The 22,224-nt window shown below is 32.2% G+C and overlaps 1 long non-coding RNA gene across 1 annotated transcript; it reads right to left on the bottom strand.

Annotated features, from left to right (window-relative positions):
• Positions 1 to 4,222: 4,222 nt before the first annotated feature.
• LOC111001866 lies at positions 4,223 to 22,103 on the bottom strand. The gene is made up of 5 exons (XR_006750883.1): positions 22,035 to 22,103; positions 20,259 to 20,331; positions 5,882 to 5,946; positions 4,814 to 4,838; positions 4,223 to 4,315 (listed from the first exon to the last, which is right to left on the bottom strand). It is a non-coding gene; the product is annotated as an uncharacterized LOC111001866 (long non-coding RNA).
• Positions 22,104 to 22,224: the final 121 nt, after the last annotated feature.

Raw genomic sequence — 22,224 nt, 5'->3', positions numbered from 1 at the left:
CGTGTTTTGCAGTAGGTATTTACTTTTTATTTGGATCTGTTCATTGCGTTGTTTTCCCACGTTTTTTTTATCTGTACAACTTCTAATATTATGGTCTGCCCATTTCCATTTCAGCTGTAAGGCGTGGGTTAGAGCGTCGGTGATCTTAGTTTTTGCTTTGATGGTCATAATTTTTAGGATGCTCTCTCCTTGCCATGCCGTTAAAAATGGCAATTACCCATAGTTATTCATGAGTAAGAGGCTAAGACACCGTCTATATGGCTAGTGATTGAAATGTATTTCTTAGATTTATTCCCGACCATACATACCGGTAGACACAATTAATGCAGAAATGTGTTAAAACCAGGCTCTGAGATATAATTCTCCGCTTAAATGAAAATTTAGTTACGTTATTAATACTATTTAATTAATAATAAGCGTAAAAATTTAATTTTATTAAAACAAATGAATAACTGTTCTAAAAATAAGCATATGTTCAAGTTACAATGAAAATTTATAATTATACCTGGTTTAGGAAATATCGATTTTCTTAATGTGTTATATGCGGGCAGTAAGAAAATTCACAACACGATTTAGTGTTGTAGTCAGGATTCCAATACCAATTTGTAAATATTGTAGGTAATGCGTAGATAAGGAATGTTCGCCATGACTTATTCAGCTTGTAAACCTATTTGTTTCCAAGCAATGATGCAATTACCTGATAAACAATGAATCATTTAAAAATGGGCTTATTAGTCATTCATATTAATTCATCAACGAAGTTTTTAATATTAAAGACTTCGTTGATGAATAGGCTATCCCACACAAGGACATAACCAAAACAAACGCTTTCGAATTTACTACTGCTACCCTGAACTATGGTAAAAGACAGCAATATTTAAAAGAGTGGTGATTGAAAAGAGTGAAGGTTTTAAATGTGGGTGGAAATTCAGCGTCGAGCTATGGTCCTTGAGAACTGGCAGTAAATAATTTAGAAGCATTATTATTGGTGACGTTCAAAACTTAACAACCTAAATCATAATTTGATTATACATCATCTGTTTCAACAATGCTTTGAGCTTAAATGATTTTTGATATTTACATCTTAATATATATATTTCTTGTGTGCGTGTGTATGTGACTGAACTCCTCCTAAACGACTGGACCGATTTAGACGAAATTTTTTGTGTGTGTTCAAGGGGATCTGGGAATGGTTTAGATTCACAATTTTGTCCGCTGGACAATGTTTTTTTAATTAATTTTCAATTTATTAGTTGTTGATTGATTGATTTTGGAATGTTTTACATTGGATCCGACAGACGGCGCTACCATCGCAGTGTCAAATTTTAAATAATATTCGAATTTTAATTTTAGTCTGTCCCGAAATTTAAAAAAAGTTTTGTTATCATTGTGTTATATCGTGTGTGACCATGTGCTGGATCGTTAGATATTGTCATAACATTTGAATAATAATTTTCATCATTTCAATTTTTAATAAGCCATTTGGCTTATTAAAAATTGAAATTTGGCTTATTGAAATTAAAGACGTGTAGACAGGACAACGACTGTCGGATCCGCTAGTATACATATATGCCTTCACACGGGAACTCGGCCATCGGATAATGTTTTTAGATAAAAGAGATATATTAATGCGTATGTAGACATCTGATAGCGTGGGAAACTTATAAAAAGGTGACTGTAAATAAGCTTCAGAAATTTAGTTATATATACAAAAATTCTATAGAAGTAAAAATGTTTGGATACTTCTGACTTAATTTGTATTAAATGTTTAGTTTATTTAAAAGACTAGAGAAGTCTAGGAAAAGTTATTAGTTTAATAAGTCGTTACTCATTTTAAGCAATGTACTTTAAATCTCCTAAATTTACATTTACTGCCAGTTCTTAAATCAAGGGCGTGGAACGGACGAAAAGAACTGGCTCTGCTCTGCTGAATAATTTATGATATAAATATTCTATACGATTACGTAATAGGCAAGTGTTTTCAAATACCTTCTATCTTATTTTGCTGGAAATTTTATATTGGACAAGAATGGAAGTGTCGCAAAAAGATAACAGATTCTGTCATTTTAGTTTTTTTGATATGATTCATCGTGTTCAATAAGCGTGACTTCAGACTGAAGCAAATCACTGGAAAAACCAAGGCTTACAATGATCAATATTCGATACGGCTGTGCTGTTAAAATATTCACTGTCACATAAAACCATAATGAAGATACATTTAGCCGTCTATTCCTCAGTTATTTTCAGTTGTGTTTGGGTTAATTATCAATTTTTTTGGTAACGCCTTAGTTTTATAAATTCGGGGTGGAAATGCATTTGCGCATCCCCTGCCCTTAAAAGTTGCAGAGGTCTGTGGGACTCGATCCACACTATAATCTCTGCTATAGAAACAAGGAAAAAAACAAATGACAGCTGTAGAATGTTTTTATTCCTTTAAAGATTGACGTCCCTAGTCATAATGAACGTTAGTACTGTCCTTGTTATGTTATTAATATCTAAGATTGGTAACCATGGTAACAAATACCGATGACGCTTTGCAGATGTTTTTATACAGACATAAACCACGAACCAATAGAAAGTTTACGTTAAAACTTCGATTGCAACTATTACTGTCCAATAAAAAGCGATTTATTTTTAATCTCGTTTTTAAGTAAATAGACAAGAACTACTGATCTTACATTGATTGAAAAAAAGATAAAATGTAATACGTAGCAGCGTTATAAAGTTTTATTCGATAAAGCAATTAACGTAAGGTTAGATTATCCAACTGGCTTATTTCCAGTTAAGCCTTCTCAACTAGCGAATATCACATTACGGTTAGCCTTTGCAAGTGGATTTTAACGAGTAAACTGATAAGTTAAGTTATAATTATGATAAGTTTTCTTTGAAACCTTGACTTTGACTTTAGGATTCTGTATTTATCCTGGGTTATATTTTAAGCGTGATTATGTTAATGGATTGTATTGGCCTTAGTTTGCGCAAGTATTACATATTTTAACTGAAACTAACTCTAAGAAAAGAGCATGCGCTCCAAGTAAATTAATGGTTGAAAGGCTTAAAAAATTATTTATGATAACTTTAGAGCCGAGATTAATATTATTCAATCTTGCGTCACGGTTCCCAGGCTTGCAGTACCTACAAGGACAATGAAGGTGGAACCAAATTTGTCTTCAAAACAAAGTATAGAAAATATTCATAAAAATGTCGAAACGTTTCGTCATAAAATTTAGTGTACAATTACTCCAGTGGGTACTCGACTAATTATGGTATGAACCAAATAAGGTGTCCATGAATCACGGGTTGATGAACTCACTCGCTTGCCAAGTTGCATACTAAAAGTATGGCTAAAACGAGACAATATATTTATATCACGTTGCTAAGGAGAAAGAGAAAGTGATGCGCTTGCGTTTGATGCAAGATCATCACAACTTTTAAAACGTCGAAAGTTTTTATATTTTTTCCGACGATTGCACCTATATTGCAACATTTGTGTATAAAACGTTGTTGTACAAAATTTATCTTATAAATCTAGTGAGACAAAACATTCAATCTTTATGATACTGCATGGACAAAAGTTATTGTATATTTGTGTAGTGTTTTAAAAAAATCGTCGTCTTTTGTTGCGCAATTATATTTATGTATAAAAGTTTACTTTGAACTGAAATGCTGAAACATTTCCGATTTCGTAACCGTTTTCAAGGTCAGACAGAGGTGTGAGAGTTATACAAGTTTTATTTTTAGCAGGAATGGTATAAATCATAGCCAGGTTTTTTGTTGAGTACTAGGGTTGCCAGAATAATCTGAAGCCGTACATTAAATGCGTAAATCTTTTTTACACACTATTTAATTGATCTTTCAATTATACTATAAACAAGTTGGATTTTATCTGTGTGTTTTATATATACATATTTGTTATTAAACTGCTCATACTGCAATAAACGTTTATTTAAATTAACTTGGATCTATCTGCATTTTAAACTGCAGTCTGCTACAATCAATAACATCATAAAGTCTTTTCACTTCAATTAAAAAACCTATATTTTACAGGATAATGTCTATGTAGACCATATTCTTTTTTTATTAGGGTAACCCTACACTAGATAGCTCACGCAAGTGCGTCACATTTGGCTTAAAAATGTTGAAGTGGATCAGTCTCTTGTTTACATTTTAAAGAATTACGTCCTTAATAAATAAATTGTTAAGTCGCAATTAAAGACAATACTTATTTTTCATATCCTTTATTTTAGTGCTGAAATACACAAATGTTTAGCTAGTTTTAGCTTACGGGGGACATCTTCGAATCCAGAATTATGGCCTGTAAGAAAAATGTATTATTGTATGCGTAAAATGCTAGTAGGCACAGTTAATTATTTTTTGAAGGTCTTGTGTATGTTTTTTAATACAATTGCTTCTGGAATCGGTTCTCAGTTTAATCACCATATGGCTTATGTGTCACACATGTCACAAACAATTATTTAATGTTGTAAGAAATTGTAATTTCTTCATATAAATGAATTTATAAATTAATTATTTATATTTAACAAATTCGTATTATATCTATAGGAAGTCTTAAAATATGATTTTTTTAAACTTAAGCGTTTTATATCTTTGTATCTTTTACTATCTTGCTGTCCAAACTTTTTACTAATCCGATGACAAATTTTGTTTGATCGAAATAAGTTTCATTAAATACCACGTGATTTAATACTCATCTATTTCTGATTTTACTGGCTATTAGTGCATGCAGCTCCTAGAAGGAAGCGTTCAATAGATGCTTGATCCAAAGATAATTCGAAATAACTATATTACTCACCCTATAAGGCATTCCATTTTAACTACTACTGAAACAAAAATAAAAATCAAACGTTTGCGAAACAAAAAAAAAGTTAATAACAAATCTGTCACCAATAAAAGTACGACATTGGTGTTAAAAAAAAATTTATCTGTCATCAAGACGATTCTTATTTTTAAAAGGTACTTAAGCTAATTATTGATTCGTAAAGGAAATTCGCGCTCAGAAATTCCTTTAAAAGTTGTGTTGTTTTGTGTAAAATCTCATAATAATAATAAAACAACAAGCGCGATCAAATTAAAAGATTGTAGTTTAACGAACTTTCATGCTATTCACAATTTTTAATGTATCGTGAACTTCAAATATAGAATATTCGAAATACATCTACATTTGACATGTAAATGTAGACAATATAGCAAATTCGCCTCAAACAAAAACAAAACTTTATATACCAATAGTGTATGTAAAAATTAGAAGATAGGTATATAATCTAAGTAGCGTCTATAACATGCCTCGCCCCACATCACTTGTCAAAGCCTAGCCTTTCAAATATCCTGGCGTTACATAATAGTTCATAAAGAGGCATCGTGCATTTTTGGTGTAAAATATAAAGCGTACTTCTCCAATTCTGATTCCCTGGATTCAGCCACTTGGGTTAGCGGCTGGGGCTGTTGAGGGCGGTGGGTCACTCCCTAAAAGTAAACTTTAGCATAGTAATCATATTGTTTACAAAAAAACAATTGATGTTACAAAAAAGTTGTGTGGATGTTAAATGCATTCAATATAAAAATCTTAATATATATAATATAATAAAATATAAATTAATTAATATAATAAAAATCTTATCGTGTGACATCCGAGTGAACTGGTTTTCTTGACCTACATAACTGCTTAGGATCATGAAATTTAAACCTATATCTTCATGTGTACTGCACGAAACATTGGATTAAACATCATGGTAGGACCCCGGGCGTCTAATTTAATTGCATATTAATACTCTAAGATAAAATATGTTAGATAGAATGCGAATTGATGACAAATACAATTTGGTGACAGACAAATTACTAAGGAATATTTAAAAGTTCCGACCTGGTTTGTCTTGTGTGGCAGCTCCCGACCCTTCTGCTGCCGACGGTGCAGCTGGTAACCAACCTCTGTAAACAGTATATAACTAGGTATGTAACGAGTAAAGCAAATTGAGGTGGTGGCCTTCTGTAGAATTTTATGACGGTACCATACGTAATGTTTTTATGTTGTATTGTTCAGTAGTAGCTTGCTACTGTGACTAAGAAATTAGTGTTATCAGAAAAACAAAGATCAATATTAAAATAATATTTTAAGTTACGAAAGCACTCTACTCTTTGGCGAGATTCCAGTTAAGAGATGATGCAATAAATCTACCTCCATAAAGGTTTGATATCAGAAAAAAATATAGGTATGAACGATAAAAAAGAGCTGATATCAATGATATATATAGCATATTGAATCTAAGTGGTAATTCAAAAATGAAAAATAATACCTCAATATTTGTTAAAAAAGAATAGACGGTATTTCATCGCACTGCAAAGTTTCTCGTTAACAACAACGTATACAATCTAGCTCTAGGTTTTGCACAGAATGAGGTCAATCGATACTTTCCAATGAATCAAAGGTTTTGGGTTAAACACATCTCGAATACAGTTGAGATTGAGAAATATTTCAGTATACAAGTCCTACAATCAAATACCCTAAGAATTTGTAAACTTGTTAAAATATTTAATTTAAAAGAAATAAACATCATTATCACTGTAATAAATAAAAAGTTGAAATATGTATAAAAATCAAAACTATGTAGTAATGTTTAAAACCTACATGAAATGATTAATGTTTTCTAATTGTATGACAGTATATAAATAGGGAAATGATAGCTTTTCATAAAGCTAATATCGTAAGAATTGATTTTTATTTAGAAAATGTTTCTAAACTATTGGCGATTTAAAAGAGTGACGCAGACTTTATTGCCAGTTCTTTTGGTCCATTTACTGACGTGCATAAGTGTACATTAACTTATTTATATGATCAATCATTTATATTTATATTCAATTCAATAAAACAGTAAGATATTGAAAGTTACAGCTTTATAAAGAAGTCAATAATTTGCGAAATCAGCTCCGATTATGTAAGCGTTTTCAAGGTTTGGAAAAATCGATTTTAACATTGAACTTGACCTTATTCGCTCGTCGCTGAGTGTTAACAGATCTCATAATAGTCAAACAAATTATCACATACAAGCCTTGACGATAGCAGATTGTCACATGCAAAATGTGTTAACATATTGCAACCATCTAGAATCGTCTTATTGACATTTCGCTGTGTTGCTTTGTATTACATAACCATTTCAGCTGTCTTAATAAAAACAAAAAGAAGGCGTTGAATATGCTATGTGTAGTAAACTCTATATCCGTATAGAAGTCCTGTCTATGGACCGGTCTTGGTGAATGGAGTGGGAAGTGATGGGAGATGGATTGTATATACATATGTAGTGTGGACCTATTTTGCACACTTAGACGTCCATTTTTTTATTGGCTATTTTATTATTATTGTTTATTTTTCTCTTCTGTTCTACGTCCTTGATTTGATAACTAGCAGTAAATGTAAAATTAGAAGCATTTAATGTATATTTCATGTCTAACGTTCATAAGTGTACATAATGTTACCTACATGAATAAATGACTTTTGGATTTTGAATTTTGTGCGTTTTCCTGGCTAATTAAGCCTCCTCAGAAGTTTTCTGGGCACTACACAGGCTTAACGAACGACTTTGGCAGATTTCTGTTCGTTGGGAAGCTACATCTACGCTTTCTAGGACTACGTGGATGACTGATTCCTCTGCGCTGAAACAGCCTCTGCACGAGAGACTATCTGTCGCGTTAACGACGAAGAGATGTTTATTAGGGGACTGGTATGCTTTGAGATGGAAAAAACATTGGAGTTTACCAATATGGAGTTTTCTCGTTTTATTACAGACACTAACTAGGTCCTGGATAATTTGAATGTTGAATAAAAAGCACGATAAACAAATAATGCATTTAGAAACAACAAATTTAAAAATGTTACATTATGATGGATTTAAAGTTCTTCGTTTGAAAATCGTTCGGAAATATCGTCTTGCATAAATTCCATCCCTGAAGCTTCTTGTTGCTTTGGTAGTTCTATAGGTTCTATTTCTTTTACCGGTTCTATTTCTTTTACTACTTCTATTGCTTCAATTACTGGGTCAACCACATCTATTATCGATGGAACATTTTCCGTGGGAGCCGAAAACGTCAAATTTAATGACTTCTTCGAATTACTTTTTTTAGGTTTATCAAAGCTGTTGCCAGATTCCGTTTCATAATTGTCTCTGTAAATAAAGACTTTATTAATAATTTCGAGAGAGACAGATTATTACGTCTATAATAATAGGTTATATATAATAATGATTAGAAGTACACACTTAAATAAATTTTTAAGATGTAGTGAGAGTAAAGAATTGTGACAGGTGCTCTTCCGTACGGAATATTTAAATACGATACAAACAAATAACTACATAAAATAAAAAAGTGACGAAAAAAACAAAAATAAACTTACAGAATCCAAATGAAAAAAAAGCCGTAAATTTTCTTGTTTACGTTTTCATCGGTTTATTTTACGTGCCAACAAGTGTTGAAATTCAATATATTCGAGATAAGAGTACCCAGTAACAAATCAGCCGATTTTCATGCTCCAAATAATTGGATTCCACCCAATTTCAAGAGGTATTTTGGTATCGAGATATGTGATTACAATTATCTCACAAATGGAGTCAACGTGACGTAGGTAAAAATTCAATTGTGCCAAAACACTACGCTTTTTCAATTTGTATGAATTACAGATTTTGTGGTTTAGTGTTTTACTTATCAATGCCCATGGTTCAATTGGGCGGAACTATTATGGATTCAGGATGATTGACACTTATTACTATTTTTTTAGAATTATACAATTTAAATCAAGGTAAACATTTGAAAACCACTCTGGTTTGTTTAGTGTAACAACAGCTCTTGTCAGGAGAGCGACAAATATATATAAAATAATTGTAAAGCTTTTTGTCATTCTTAACATTCTACGAGTATTTCATAACCGACTGCAAACCTCAACATTCTCTTACCGTTTTGTGTGTAGAGCCGAACTTGCATTAAAGGTCGGGTCTGTACTGTATGATTAACTATTTTTTATATCATATGGAAATAAAATATGGACTTCAAATAATATATGCTTCTCCTTCATGGGTTATGATTCATTTCAATACGCTAAATTGCTTGTTTTAAAATATTTATGTTATGGACTATGGTCAATATTTTTCACTGATTTATTTGAACCTACTTTAATAATATAAAATAATATATTATAATTCGTAGTTAGTGAGAGAAATCTCACTAGACTACTTCTGAGAAAATGCATTATTTATGAAGTGAAAATCTATTTTACGATAATTGAGCATTCTTTTAGGCAGCTGTAACTATTATAGGACAATATCCCAATATCCTCGTTGCTATTCTAACATTCGACCTTTGCGAAGTCGACCGGCTCATTAGATTCAAATTCTGGCAGCAGACGGTGTTTTGGCAAGATCGTCAATCTGAACCCTTGGCTTGGCTAGGCGCCAACTGATGCTCCTGCCTTGAACGATTTTAAACTATAGTTTATTGATCTTAGCGCGGAAGTTCAGTAGCAAATCATAAGAATAAGCTGCGCGGGAGAAAAGTATATATTAAACTCTTGTAACCTGTAAATGAAGCAGAAACATCACTATGACTGTTTTGCCTTTTTATTTATACCGCATTTTTTTTTATTACAAGACAGCTTAAAAAAATTACATACGAAACAAAAAAAAAACAAACATAAAAAACTACTTAGGAAAAACAAAATAACGTAATAAAAAAAACTAACGGCACTCAGACGTAATATTACTTTCACATCGAAGCTAAGGCACTGTAGTATTCTATTCACAGGAACTTCTTAGACACCTAGATATGCGCTTGAGCAAATCTTTGTCGTGGGTACTTCAAATATGCAAAGTGAGCAAACAAAACTATGAAAACACAGTAAGTGGCTCTTCTTGTGTTGGTAACATGCTTTTGTAAGTTTAAACATTGACTTAGGTATTATGTTCCGCCTCAATATATGTTTTTGTAATAGGGTTTCCCGGTAAATTTTAATTCAAGTAGAATTAGCACTATATATTCTCTCTCTCTTCACTATATATTATAAACGAAATTAAATATAAGATAAATTTGTGTTTATTAACAGAACAAAATGAAATTATAAATAACATTTATTGAAATTATGATCGTATAATTATAGTAAAATTATTGTTTTCTGCATTTCTTAATAAAAATCCTCTTTTTTTGTTAATGTCACTTTCGCTCTTACGGGTATGAAATTAGTTAAAATTAAAAAAATATGTTAATAATATCTTTACTACATAAATTTTTACGGATATATTTAATCATTTCATTGCATGCGTCTGCGCATAACGGCTCAGGAAGTAGCAATTGCCATTTGTCTCGACGGGATTTGACCCTCAACCCACTTCAACTATTATATGAAAATCTATCTTGTAGCTTTAATTTGCCGGAAATAACATTTAAAAGATCTATTATAAATCATTGCATTAGCATTCGATTCAACAGGATTTTGACTGTTGTCAAGGGATTGCTAATTCCTAAATGTAGTTTGGGTTTGATGGCTCACTAAACGAGCAATGTTGAGTTGGAAAAAACCATGATGAGATGGTGATGATGATATGGACTATATCAGTTACGTATTGTGTTTGTATAATGTAAAGTACACTCAAATAGTATTTTGTGTTTATTCACGAGAATTCAGAGTAAAATTTAATAGTTAAGGCTGGCAAGGCACTCGCGAGCCCTCTGGCATTGAGTGTCCCTAGGTACCTAAGGATATTTACGTTGTGAGATTGATTACAGTGAGTTGAATGAAAGTTATCTGTTTGGCGTTTTTTTAATGCGACTGGAGGTAGACGGGCAGGAGGCTCACCTGATGCTAAGTGACATTGCCTCCCATGGACCGTCACACTGTCAGAAGGCTCGCAAACACGCTGCCGGCCTTTTAAGAATCGGTACTCTCTTTTTTTGAAGGACCCTTAGTCGAATTGGTTCGGAAATACTTCAGTGGGCAGCTGGTTCCGCTTCGCGGTGTGCGCGGTAGAAATTGCCTTAAGAATTGCGTTGTCTGTATAATCGTGTAAATTCATACGCGTGTTTTTCGTGTCAATTAATATAATGGTTTGATGAACTCTTTAAAATCGATCTTCGAAATAGTAGGAAGTGGTCGGCAATGAATAGATACCATAAATATAAACTAAGTAAGTTTCCATTTTTTGGGGGACAATGCTGGCCAAGTGGAAGTTCTTCTGTCGTCTGGTAAAATTTTGATACTTGGAGCTATATTTCGTTTCTGAATAGAAATCGGGAAGTATATAATACCTTTTTGAAGTTACAAACAGTGAATACGTAGATTAAAATTTACATTGATAATAATATAATATATATTAATAAATTAATTGAGTTCAACTTAAGTGCAATCCTTGCAACTCATGGCTAAACTAGTCCTAACGACCAATGCTGCGACACATCTGTAGTTTCTATTTTCTGTAGAATTTATTGCAGTTTTGAGGGTTGCTTGCTTTTTTGAATACAAGTCGGTTCATAGCAAATGAACTAAAACTAATTTTATATAGTTAATTGCTAAAAATGATAATCCATTAATGAAGGTTCATACTATTCTTAACGTTTTTTAATTTCGCTCAAAACAAAAAGACTTCAAGAGCCTTTATATATTGCCAAATATTCAACTTAGTATCTGCTATGTGACATTTGTCTATTCCATAGGCTAGACACTTAACGAAAATTTGTCTAGTCTAGCTGCTAGGGGGCTTAAGAATCATTTGAGTTTATTATCTTTAAATTTAAAGTAATTATTCAAGCAGGCAAAAATACTTTTTGCCTGTTTGCTTTTTACCAGTTGTATACTGATATGTTCACTCGCGGTAATTATTAAATCTGATACAATTTTATTCAAATATAATACTAGGCAACGCGCTCAACCAAAATAAAATACTCTTCAGCTATATGATAGAGATTTAATACTCTTCATAGACAAACTAACCTTAACTGTACTCGATAACTTTATATTAGCAATATTAGCAGCCCTGAGTTCTAGTATCTATGCAAATAGTAAAAGTCACCCGCAGTGCAACTCGATGCGTTTAGCGAGAAATGCTTTGGTTAAATTTAGCTTTCTACTTTGTCACATGCCAGCGACAAAATGGAAAATGTGGTTTGTAATTTCAATTGTAATTCTAGGCTCACATTAAAATTGATTCCGTAATGCTTAATCTAGTATTATTAAAGTCCCCATGGCTTAATCATTCATTTAATCCATTAAGGGAATTGGAAAATGTTTAAATCTTACAAACTTCTAAACTTAAAAATATGTGTTTACATATTATAATTAAATTCTCTCAAACTGGACTGGTATTTTGGGTATTACAAACATAAATTATGCTTAAAGGCCCATCAGTCATCACTGCTAAGTGGCATAGCAACCTGTCATAGTTTTTTATTTTCATTTTTTGATGACACATTTGATGATGTAAATGCATTTTCTTTTTTTTTAAAAGAATATTTTTTTTTTTTTTCATTTTATTGTTGTTATATTGTGTTATAAATGTTACATTATTCCCAAAAAAGTTAAAAAATAAATGTGCGACAGGTGTGTGATGTGATCTATAAAGATAAAAATCAATCGCAAAATGTTGCTAAGCGCAAAACTCGAAGACTGTTGTCTCTATTTTCTCAGTTTTCATAGTTCTTATTAGCATATGAATATGTCGTATATATTGGTATGTAGCTACTAAAAGCAAGGCCCAAGAGGGCTAGTTTCGTTTGTGTAACAAGTAAGTATAGTAAGGTACCTCTTGAGATAAATATTTTACTTTACTTTTAAATCTTCACCCTTGATTTGTTTATCAACCCAGTACTACTAGTATTCACGATACTATCTTAGATAATCATATTGGATTACGTATCCACGAATGACATTTCCTTCTTACATTAAGGGCCTGTTTCACAATGTCCGGATAAGTTCCAAATAAGCTATTTATTACTTATTGGTAGGATAAATAGTATTTTTGCGTTTTACAACTGTCAGATAGCGCTATACGTCATGAAATGCGAAGTATCTTATTTGGAACTTTTATCTTTCGAATAATGTATGTGTTGCATAGCTAATTGGCACTTTATCCATACATTGTGAAACAGGCCCTTAATGTATAAATATTTATCGTATTTATCCCACACCAGCACGGACTTCGAAATCTCAAAGTCCATCGTTTCACAACTGAGTTGATCTGTCCACTGAAGTAATTACGAACCAATTCAACTAAGAAAACTGCATACCAATTATTTAAAGGCCGACAACGCATTTGCGAGATCTCTCGCATGGAGTGTCCATCCGCACGGTATCACTCAACATTTCGTGAACATCCTGCCCATTTGCCCACCTTTCTTTAAAAAATGTTTGGCTTTTAGAGTTGTATAAGCTGTAATCTACGTATCACATGGTTGTACGCTTTGACGTCAATTCAGATATCAGGCGATACAATCATTCAATAAAAATATCTTATTCAATCTATCATTAACCAATTAATGTTGAAATATTGCATATTGAGATGACGTTAAGGGTTTCAATAAATTACTTCCCTGTCTGGAGTGTACTTACATCTGTGTTATACCGCCATAACTTAAATAACGTCATACAAAAAATTTCGAAAATTATTTATCAAGAACACAGAGAATACTTATTGATATATGACAAAATTTACAAACAACTTGAGTAAAAGATCTCGTGTCGTCATTTTTAATGGCATTTAAATACGCAATACAATTGCAAAAATGCGGGTAGCTGACACTATTAAAAACTAATAACCAAGATGAAAATCTATATATACGGAGCGAAAATGCATGAAAGATCATATATATTAATCATATAATAAACCACATTTATAATTCAATAAGTATTAAATACTAAAAAATAATAATTGATAAGAATGCACATTGACATTTCCAATAAATTTGCAATAAATGCGGGTACACTGATATTTCAACAAGGATGCTACATTTTATCTAGCAGAAATATAGCTCCATTATCGATTTCAGGTAAAATTTCTAGGTAATCTTATAAATAAACTAGCGACCTGCCCCGGCTTCGCACGGGTGCAATGCTGATACTAAACTGACACTACAGAAAATCTGTGAACGTTGTATATAAAAATGTGGGTTATCCATAAGAGATAGACATATACCATCACACCTTTTCAATGTGTACAATACTTAGTACATTATTTTGATAAAACTCGTAGGGTTCAGCCTGCGTTTGCAATGTAAGCGGAAAAAATGTAATTATTTACGACATCACATTAGAAACCTCAAAAATAACAGTACTTCTCCACTATTTAATGGATGTTATTATACATATAAAGCTTCCTCTTGAATCACTCTATCTATTAAAAAAAACCGCATCAATCCGTTGCGTAATTTCAAAGATTTAAGCATTCAAAGGAACATAGGGACAGAGAAAGCGACTTAGTTTTATACTATGTATAGTGATTAGTGAAACCTATTGTGGATACATCTAATGTGTTTATTTTATGTTTTGTTCTGAGTGACGTCTGTTTTCTACTTTTCTTAGTGTCCTGTATTTAACAATGTATCACGCACCGGCACCATCTACTTAAAATATTGATTTGTGCAGATTCATGCTATGTATCAGAGATGGCGCTGTATGTGAAAAAATATTTTCCCGTTTTTCTGTTGAAATACTTCCTGAATTCTAATAAATAATTAATATAAACCTCACGGAGCCCGAACCCTTTTCAACGAATGCAAAACCGTGGAAATCGGTTCGTGCGTTCTGAAGTTATAGCGTCAGGAAGGAAAACCCGACTTATTTTTACATAGTAGATTATAGAGTTACCAACCTTAATCTAAAATAATACAAAAACTTTTAATTAATTAAACTAAAAACCAAAAAGCAAAGGATTCATGAATTGAGTTTTAGGTAACTTATCTTAGGAAACTCTTTCGACTGGATATCGCACACAGGAAGTCTGCATGAAGCATTCAACCGGATGTTCATTAGTGCACAGTGCACGCTTAACGTCCATCACAAAACTGTTGCTTTTAATTCAAATAATTATTCAATTCTATTTAATTCAAGTAACGAAAGAACTTGAGCGAGTATTCGACAATCTATGCAGCAAGTGTGTATGAAATGTTTTTATGTTTAAAAACTGATTCAGGATTTTGTATAATAGAAAGCTAATTAAATAAATATGTTGGCTAATGTTTGATAATGAAATTAAATATTTGATTTAAGTTTACGAATCGATCATATTAATTTAATACGCCAGATATATTTCGTAAGACGGTAAATAATTCGGTCTTTTGGTCATCTTGATGTCTCGCTTCACTAGCAATATCTTAATAATTATAAATTATGCGTCACGTTGTTTGTCCACGATGGACTCCTAAACTACCGAACCGATATCAGTCAAATTTGCACACCGTGTGCAGTTTGATCTAGCTTAAAAAATAGGATAGCTTACATCTCAATTTATACCCGCAATATTATTTTAATGCAAATATTTGTTTATTATTTGATACAATTCCAACAGATGGCGCTGTGTTAAAAGTACAAACTTTCACATAAGTTCTCGTACCGTTTCCCTTGAATCTTGAATAGTTTACTACTATGTAATATCTTAGCCACAGCAGCGCTTGGCCGAGTCTGCTAGTACTATTACAATAAAAATAGTTTTGTAAGCATCATTTCGAAGATTTGTTTAAGAATTGAGGCTTGATATATTGTTAAAGAATCTTTAGTGAAGTATGTGAACAAGCAAACGCATTTTGATTGCCTCAGAGCCATCTCATATCTATTTCAAGTCCAAGGCCGCATCTAGTGCACTATGCAATTAATATATGCGACGGACAATTAAAAACAAATTGATCTCAGTAAGGGCAACCGTGAATTATAATGTCATACGAATACCAGCCAAATTCGATTTGTAAACACTCGCTTGAAGGTCACACCGATCAACACATAATTATTTCTGTTTATGGTTTTCTATAACTTTTATTTATTAAAACATCGTGGCACCCAGAAGATTTTAAGCTGTGGTTGTCAAAGGAGGTAACACTCGTTTTGAGGTTTTTTGCATTTGTAACTTTATTTCATAAATAAAATAAAAAATCTTGTCTTTAAGTCATAAATCGACAATTAACTTTCATTTAATTAACTGAAATCGATTTGTAAAGTAAATTTTCTTAGGTGTCAGCTATTTAGCAACAGAGTTTTTTAGAAAAAAAATACAAAGGTAGTGTAAATAATAATGATTGTTTGAGACAAAGACGAATGAAAATTTTAATATCTTCTTACATTGGCAGACGAATACATTAGCGTAAAATATTTTTCTTGGATGATTAGTAACTTATAAAGATATACCCTTAGTTTTGGCTTCAGATATTTTTCACAACGATATGAGCGTGTACAAATAAGCGGAAGTTTATAGGTAGGTACCCCATCGACACTAGACTAACACTACTCTTTATGAAATAGTACGTTTAGCGGCCAAATTAGATTTATAAAATTAGGCATCACTATAATGCGATACATTTGTTTAGATATTTCCGCGCCTAAAATAAGTATTTCATAATCCACCTTGTTTATGAGTATCAATTTAAAACGGTTTAGAAATGGTAATTACAATAATTTATAGTTCACATTGAAAACGAAACGTAAACAAGACATCCTCAAAAGTTGGCAAATGATTGCTACTTATCTTGGCACTATTGTTAGGCACTGCTCGGAATTCGCTTAGACAACATTGTATAAGATAATCCAAATAAAATATGTGACGATTGATAACGTTAATTAGAAACGCTATGGATGGAGGCGATTAAATTATAGGGTTATTTATATATTTAAAATCACGCACTATAATGAAATTCAACCAATTCCGAAACAATTCTACTTAGGGTCCCTTAAAAGCCTGGCAACGCACTTGGGAGCCTATTGGCATTAAAAGTGGTCATGGGCAGCGGTATCACTTAACATCAAGTGAGGCTCTTGCCTTTGTAAGTTTGCCTTCTATTAGATAGAAAACATTTACTTTAATTACGAGTCGCACTTGCTAGAAATTGTACATTTAAAAAAATAGAAACCGGATTGTATAGGTTTTTGTCTGTATTATAATATTTACAACTTATACTTTGGAAATAGGAAAGGAGGTTTAAAGTGTCTCCTCCATAACTGAGCCCTTGGCTTGGCCTACCATAACGGGAATTCCTGGTCCACTTATATACCTTTAGGTAGTTTACTCATTTACATTTTTTAAATTTTCAAAGAATTTGGTAGTTACGGTCATGAATCCTTTCGACAAACCTACCAATTATATGCAAGCGAAAATTTGTTTTTGGTAATTTATTGGCTACTAAAATCGTCGAAACAGAAATTTCTTAAAGTGCCTGTGTTCTTATTCTATAGAAACTTTACGATTCCTAGCAATCACGAATGGTTTTTTTTATTCTGGACTAGCAACATGTTTAAATTCTTGAGGAACATTGTAAGCATCTAATAGCTTTGTTTGGTTGGCCAATAGCCAGTCGCCGTCTATCTTCGTTACGATACGACATTCAGGAATCACTGACTTTGCAATGTCAGAAATGCGAGTTTGAAATCAAAAGGACGATTTCTGAGCGTCTAAATTGAATTCTTCAAATACTTTACAAAGTACCGATTACTGATAGTCAGACAAAATTAAATCAAGGAAGAAAGAGAAAAGAGATTGTAAAATCAAAGTCTTTAATCTTAGATGATTGATATCACCTCTACGTCCGTTGTACCAAAACTAAGCGTTTCTTAAGGCAGGATTTGCTGCATACCACCTCTATGAGAAACTAGCTGTTCAGTAAAGTATTTTGAACCCATTCGACTTTAGGTAATTCAAAAAAGACCTTACCAATTTCCTAAAGTCGGTCAACACACGTGTGAGCCTTCTGGAAATGTGTGTGTACATGGGCAGCGGTATCACTAAAAACAGGTAAAACTCCTGCCCATTTATGTGTTACATGAAGGAATAAAAAATCCATTTCTGTTTCGCAGTTTTGCTCAGTAGCGTTTTGGGGACATTAAGAACCAATGTCAAGAAATAGACGCGGTAACTACAGCGAATGGAGAAAGAAAGCCATGGACAGATTCAGTTGGAAAAAGCTGGCCCTGGAGGAGGCCTTTACCAGAGAAGGGGTTCCGTTCTACGGTACTGAATTTAGCTAGGATATATCCTATATATTTAACAAGATGAATAAAATAATGTAAAAAATAAAAAAGTATAATCTGTATCTTTATGTCATGATTGGAAATGAAACGGTGTTTATTATTATTATTTAAGATGCAATGTTAAACAACCCAACTACATAAATACATAAAAACGTCGGAATTTTATTAACGGCATCGTGTTTCATGTACTTAAGGGATTAATATCTTCAAACGTACCATACATTGGTAAATTTCGTTTTTGTCAAGTGGATTAAAGTGAAATAATATACTGACAACCAGATTTAGAAAATTCTCGGTATTATGCTAATGTAAAGAGTCCCGAGTCTAGCGCATAAAAGCTAGGTGACCTAAATTCAACATTTCCTACTTGAATGCTTTTCTAGGTCAGAAAATGTCTTACAAATTGCGGACATTCGTTAGATAAAAATCCGCTACTTTTATCTTTTATATTTTTTTATAAAATAATCGTATTGACGTATAATTCGAAGATATATCACGTTATCAATAGATTGATTATGGGACGTCAAGGCAGAATTTCAAATTCCCCCGTATCACTTTGACGTCCGTCGTTCCACATGTGTCCATGGGCGGCGATGTTACTCAACTTCAAATGAGCGTCTTGTCCGTTTGCCCCCTGTTCTAATAAAAAATAGATTGATTAATGCGCATAGCATATAGTTCATATTTGAGTTCGAATCCTGTTGAAATAATAATTGCTTCGTAACAAGGGCTGTCGTATCCCCCACGTATGTCCCCACATTTAGATCATATATAGAGTATCAGATTAAGTTTTAGGAATCCATGGAATAAATGTTTTAATTTCGAGTGTTTATGCTATGGCAATTATGTTTAGATATTCAGAAAAACATACTGACATATTCTAGAAGTCTGAATACATGTCAGAAACATACTTGACAGCTTAAGAATGCCTAAGGATTCATGCATGAAATGCTCAATTAGCACGTTACAACTTCCTCAAAGAAACCCCATAAGTGCGTCCCGACTAGTGTTTAAGTACGTCATGAGCTCAACTCCAGGTGAATGAACATTTGGTCAAGGTCATCAAGGTCATTGCCAGGTTATGTAATATAGGGAAAGTGAAATACAACACCGCTGAATAATCTGTAGCCTAAGGCGATAAAGTTATCGCTTTACTGCTTACGTGTACTTGAATATCCGTGAATGATTGTTATAACGATAAAACTGTAAACTAAAATAATGACACGTTTATTTTGGAACATAAGATCATCATGGTATCACTTATTCCACGTCATTAAATTCGAGCCGGTTGGCATCCCTACTCATGTTTGACAGATACTTTAGTATAATGGACATGTAGTTATGTTAAGTTAGACTAACGGAATAAAATTCATAATTAATAATACTTAACTAAAAGTACGTTTAGTAATGAGATTCTATTAATATTTGATATTAAACCGTGCTCTACTATAATTTTGACAACGTATAAAACGCCGAGAAATTGCTCATAAAACGTTTAAATGAATATTCGTAGTATTGCACTAAACATTGTTTATACGATTTAAACTTAGACTAACTCATGGACTACTAGAGTTATTATGATATGTGTTGTTAGACTTATTATGAGACTTATAAAACTTGGTTGTAGCGTAAAAATATATATATTTAGAATTGCATTTGCACACAATGTTTTGTGCTGTTAACCAAGCATAAAATTAACTCCATTGATGCTTGTCAGAATCAGCATTATTTATCTGCCTTCCTTTTAGAACACGATAAAGAATGGCATTTTAAAAATACCATCGGAAATTATTCCTTTAACATAATCTTTAAGGTCATTATTATGATATAAATAACGAGCTAACAATAATTTTCATTAACGGTAAAATGCTAAACAAAATATGTTATTATTTCGGTGTTGTTTGATTTGTTGTATTCGATCTGCGTATCCAATCCAATATTTCAATAGTTTTCTTACCAGTTTGCGTTATCATAAATATCAGCTTTACAGCATACAGAATAGTCCTACATTAAAATAATGTACCGTTATAACAGACTATTTTCTTACCTGTAGAAGCTGTATGCAATGGCCACATACCATAAAATGAAAATAATCATGATTCTTTAAGTTGGCAGGTGATCTGTAATTATGAAAAATGCATGTAATCTCAAATAATTTTTTATTATATTATTTACATTTTGTATCACTCGAAACGTCAAGTTATTTATTATGCTAGAGACCTCATAGCTTAAATATAGTAAGACGCCTCTTTTCCGATTTCGCAAAGCGACCGTGGCCGCTGGCTGAGCGAGTTCTATAAAATTATGTTTTCAATTTAAATTGTTTTTAGCCTTTGCTGAAATTCAATCTAAATAAAACAGTTTGTATCAGATAAACAGATTATTTGCGAGAGGCGAGAACCGACGTTAAAATTTAAAAGAACAACGTCGTCAAATCCGTACCAATTTGATAAATATAAAACTACTGTTAATTGTCAGGCGCCAAAAATTTACTTAATGAATAGAAATGTATTGTAAAATTCAATTAAATATACGCATATAGAAAGAAAGACAATTCTACAGAAATTTATGATATCTACAGGTTATTCAATCATTTTTCAGGTCTTTGTTGTTGGCACTTGTTTTTGGCTGTATGTTAGGTACGTTATGGCGTAGTAGGTACGCGATCAGACTTATGTTCCCGATACAAGCCGTCGATTTTTTAGGTCTAAAGGCAGGCCAGTATTTCTTTCACCATACGAGTGAGTGTTAAATGCGAACTTAGAGTTAAAAGTTTATTTATTTATGCTTTTGCACATCTGTAATTCACACGCTCAGCATACTAGTATATTAATGTGCGTATGTTGAATCCCAAGGGACTGAAATACTTCTCATACAACACACAAATTATAAATTATTTATTAAGACCTTTTTGTATATATTGAGGATTTCATCTTTTTGTCGTTACTACTCCATACTAAAGATGATTGTTACCTTCTATTATGTTAACTTACTTTTTACTTAAGCTGAAGGTAAAGAAACTCGGTTACATATTCGCTTTGAAAAGGCGGCAGTTTCTATCAGACACATTTTGGCTAGCGATATTTTTAGACATTTAAATGAAATTAAGTACTTTATTTTTGGCCCCGTTTCGTGAAGTTGATTTTAAGAAATAATTAAGAATTACTTATGAAATATATTTTATACCTTCGTTTATGTTTTTAAATTCCGTTCCACATTGCGAATCATTTTCATATTTAAATGTCGATTTTCTAACTAAAACATGGTTTTGGGGATATTATTTATGTTGATTGTTTGAGGTTTGAATTGGATATTTTTATGTATTTGACAATTTGTCAAATTAGTCTTTGAAAATCAAATTTATACATACTCTTTTGTGTCATATAATTTTCACCATGTTCGAATAGCAATATTTTTATTCTATAAGTAATATAATTGTGGTAAGCGCAAATTGTCTTTGCTCTAAGAGCAGACGGGGGTCAAGTCAGGAAAGCAACTGGAAATTAACTGCCGACTTTCTTGAATAGGCACTGCACGACAGAGACATTTTTTTAAAGTGATTGAATAATAAATTATACCTCGTCAACTGTCTCTTAAATAGGTGATGTACTTAGGAGGCTTTTGCTTTTTCGAGTGTACATTGTGCCCGTACTGGGTACTGAGCAATAGTATATCATTTTTTGTTAAGGGTTTTTTTGTAAGACGCTATCATTTACCGCTATGAAATAACTACTGATGCGTTATTCTACACTTATGAAATATATTTTTTTAAATGTTCTGTATGCTCTCTGCTAGGTAAGTTAGATTTTAGTGATTTACATACCCAAATATTATCATTTGATACTCCAAATGTAAGAAGTCCTTTATATTGAAAATAAATGTTTTAACATGTGTAAATAATTAAAATGTCTTAATACAAGGTGGTCATGCATTTATTAAAATCATTTCATCATCAATTAAATTTCGGTAAAACAGTTTTTATATGGTAATACTGGACACAAAATAAAACAGCC

The sequence above is a fragment of the Pieris rapae genome, chromosome 20 (assembly GCF_905147795.1).
Source record: "Pieris rapae chromosome 20, ilPieRapa1.1, whole genome shotgun sequence".
NCBI classification, from domain to species: Eukaryota; Metazoa; Arthropoda; class Insecta; order Lepidoptera; family Pieridae; genus Pieris; species Pieris rapae.
The sequence above is the reverse complement of the archived record's forward strand: the minus strand, read 5'-3'. Positions and strand labels throughout refer to the sequence as shown.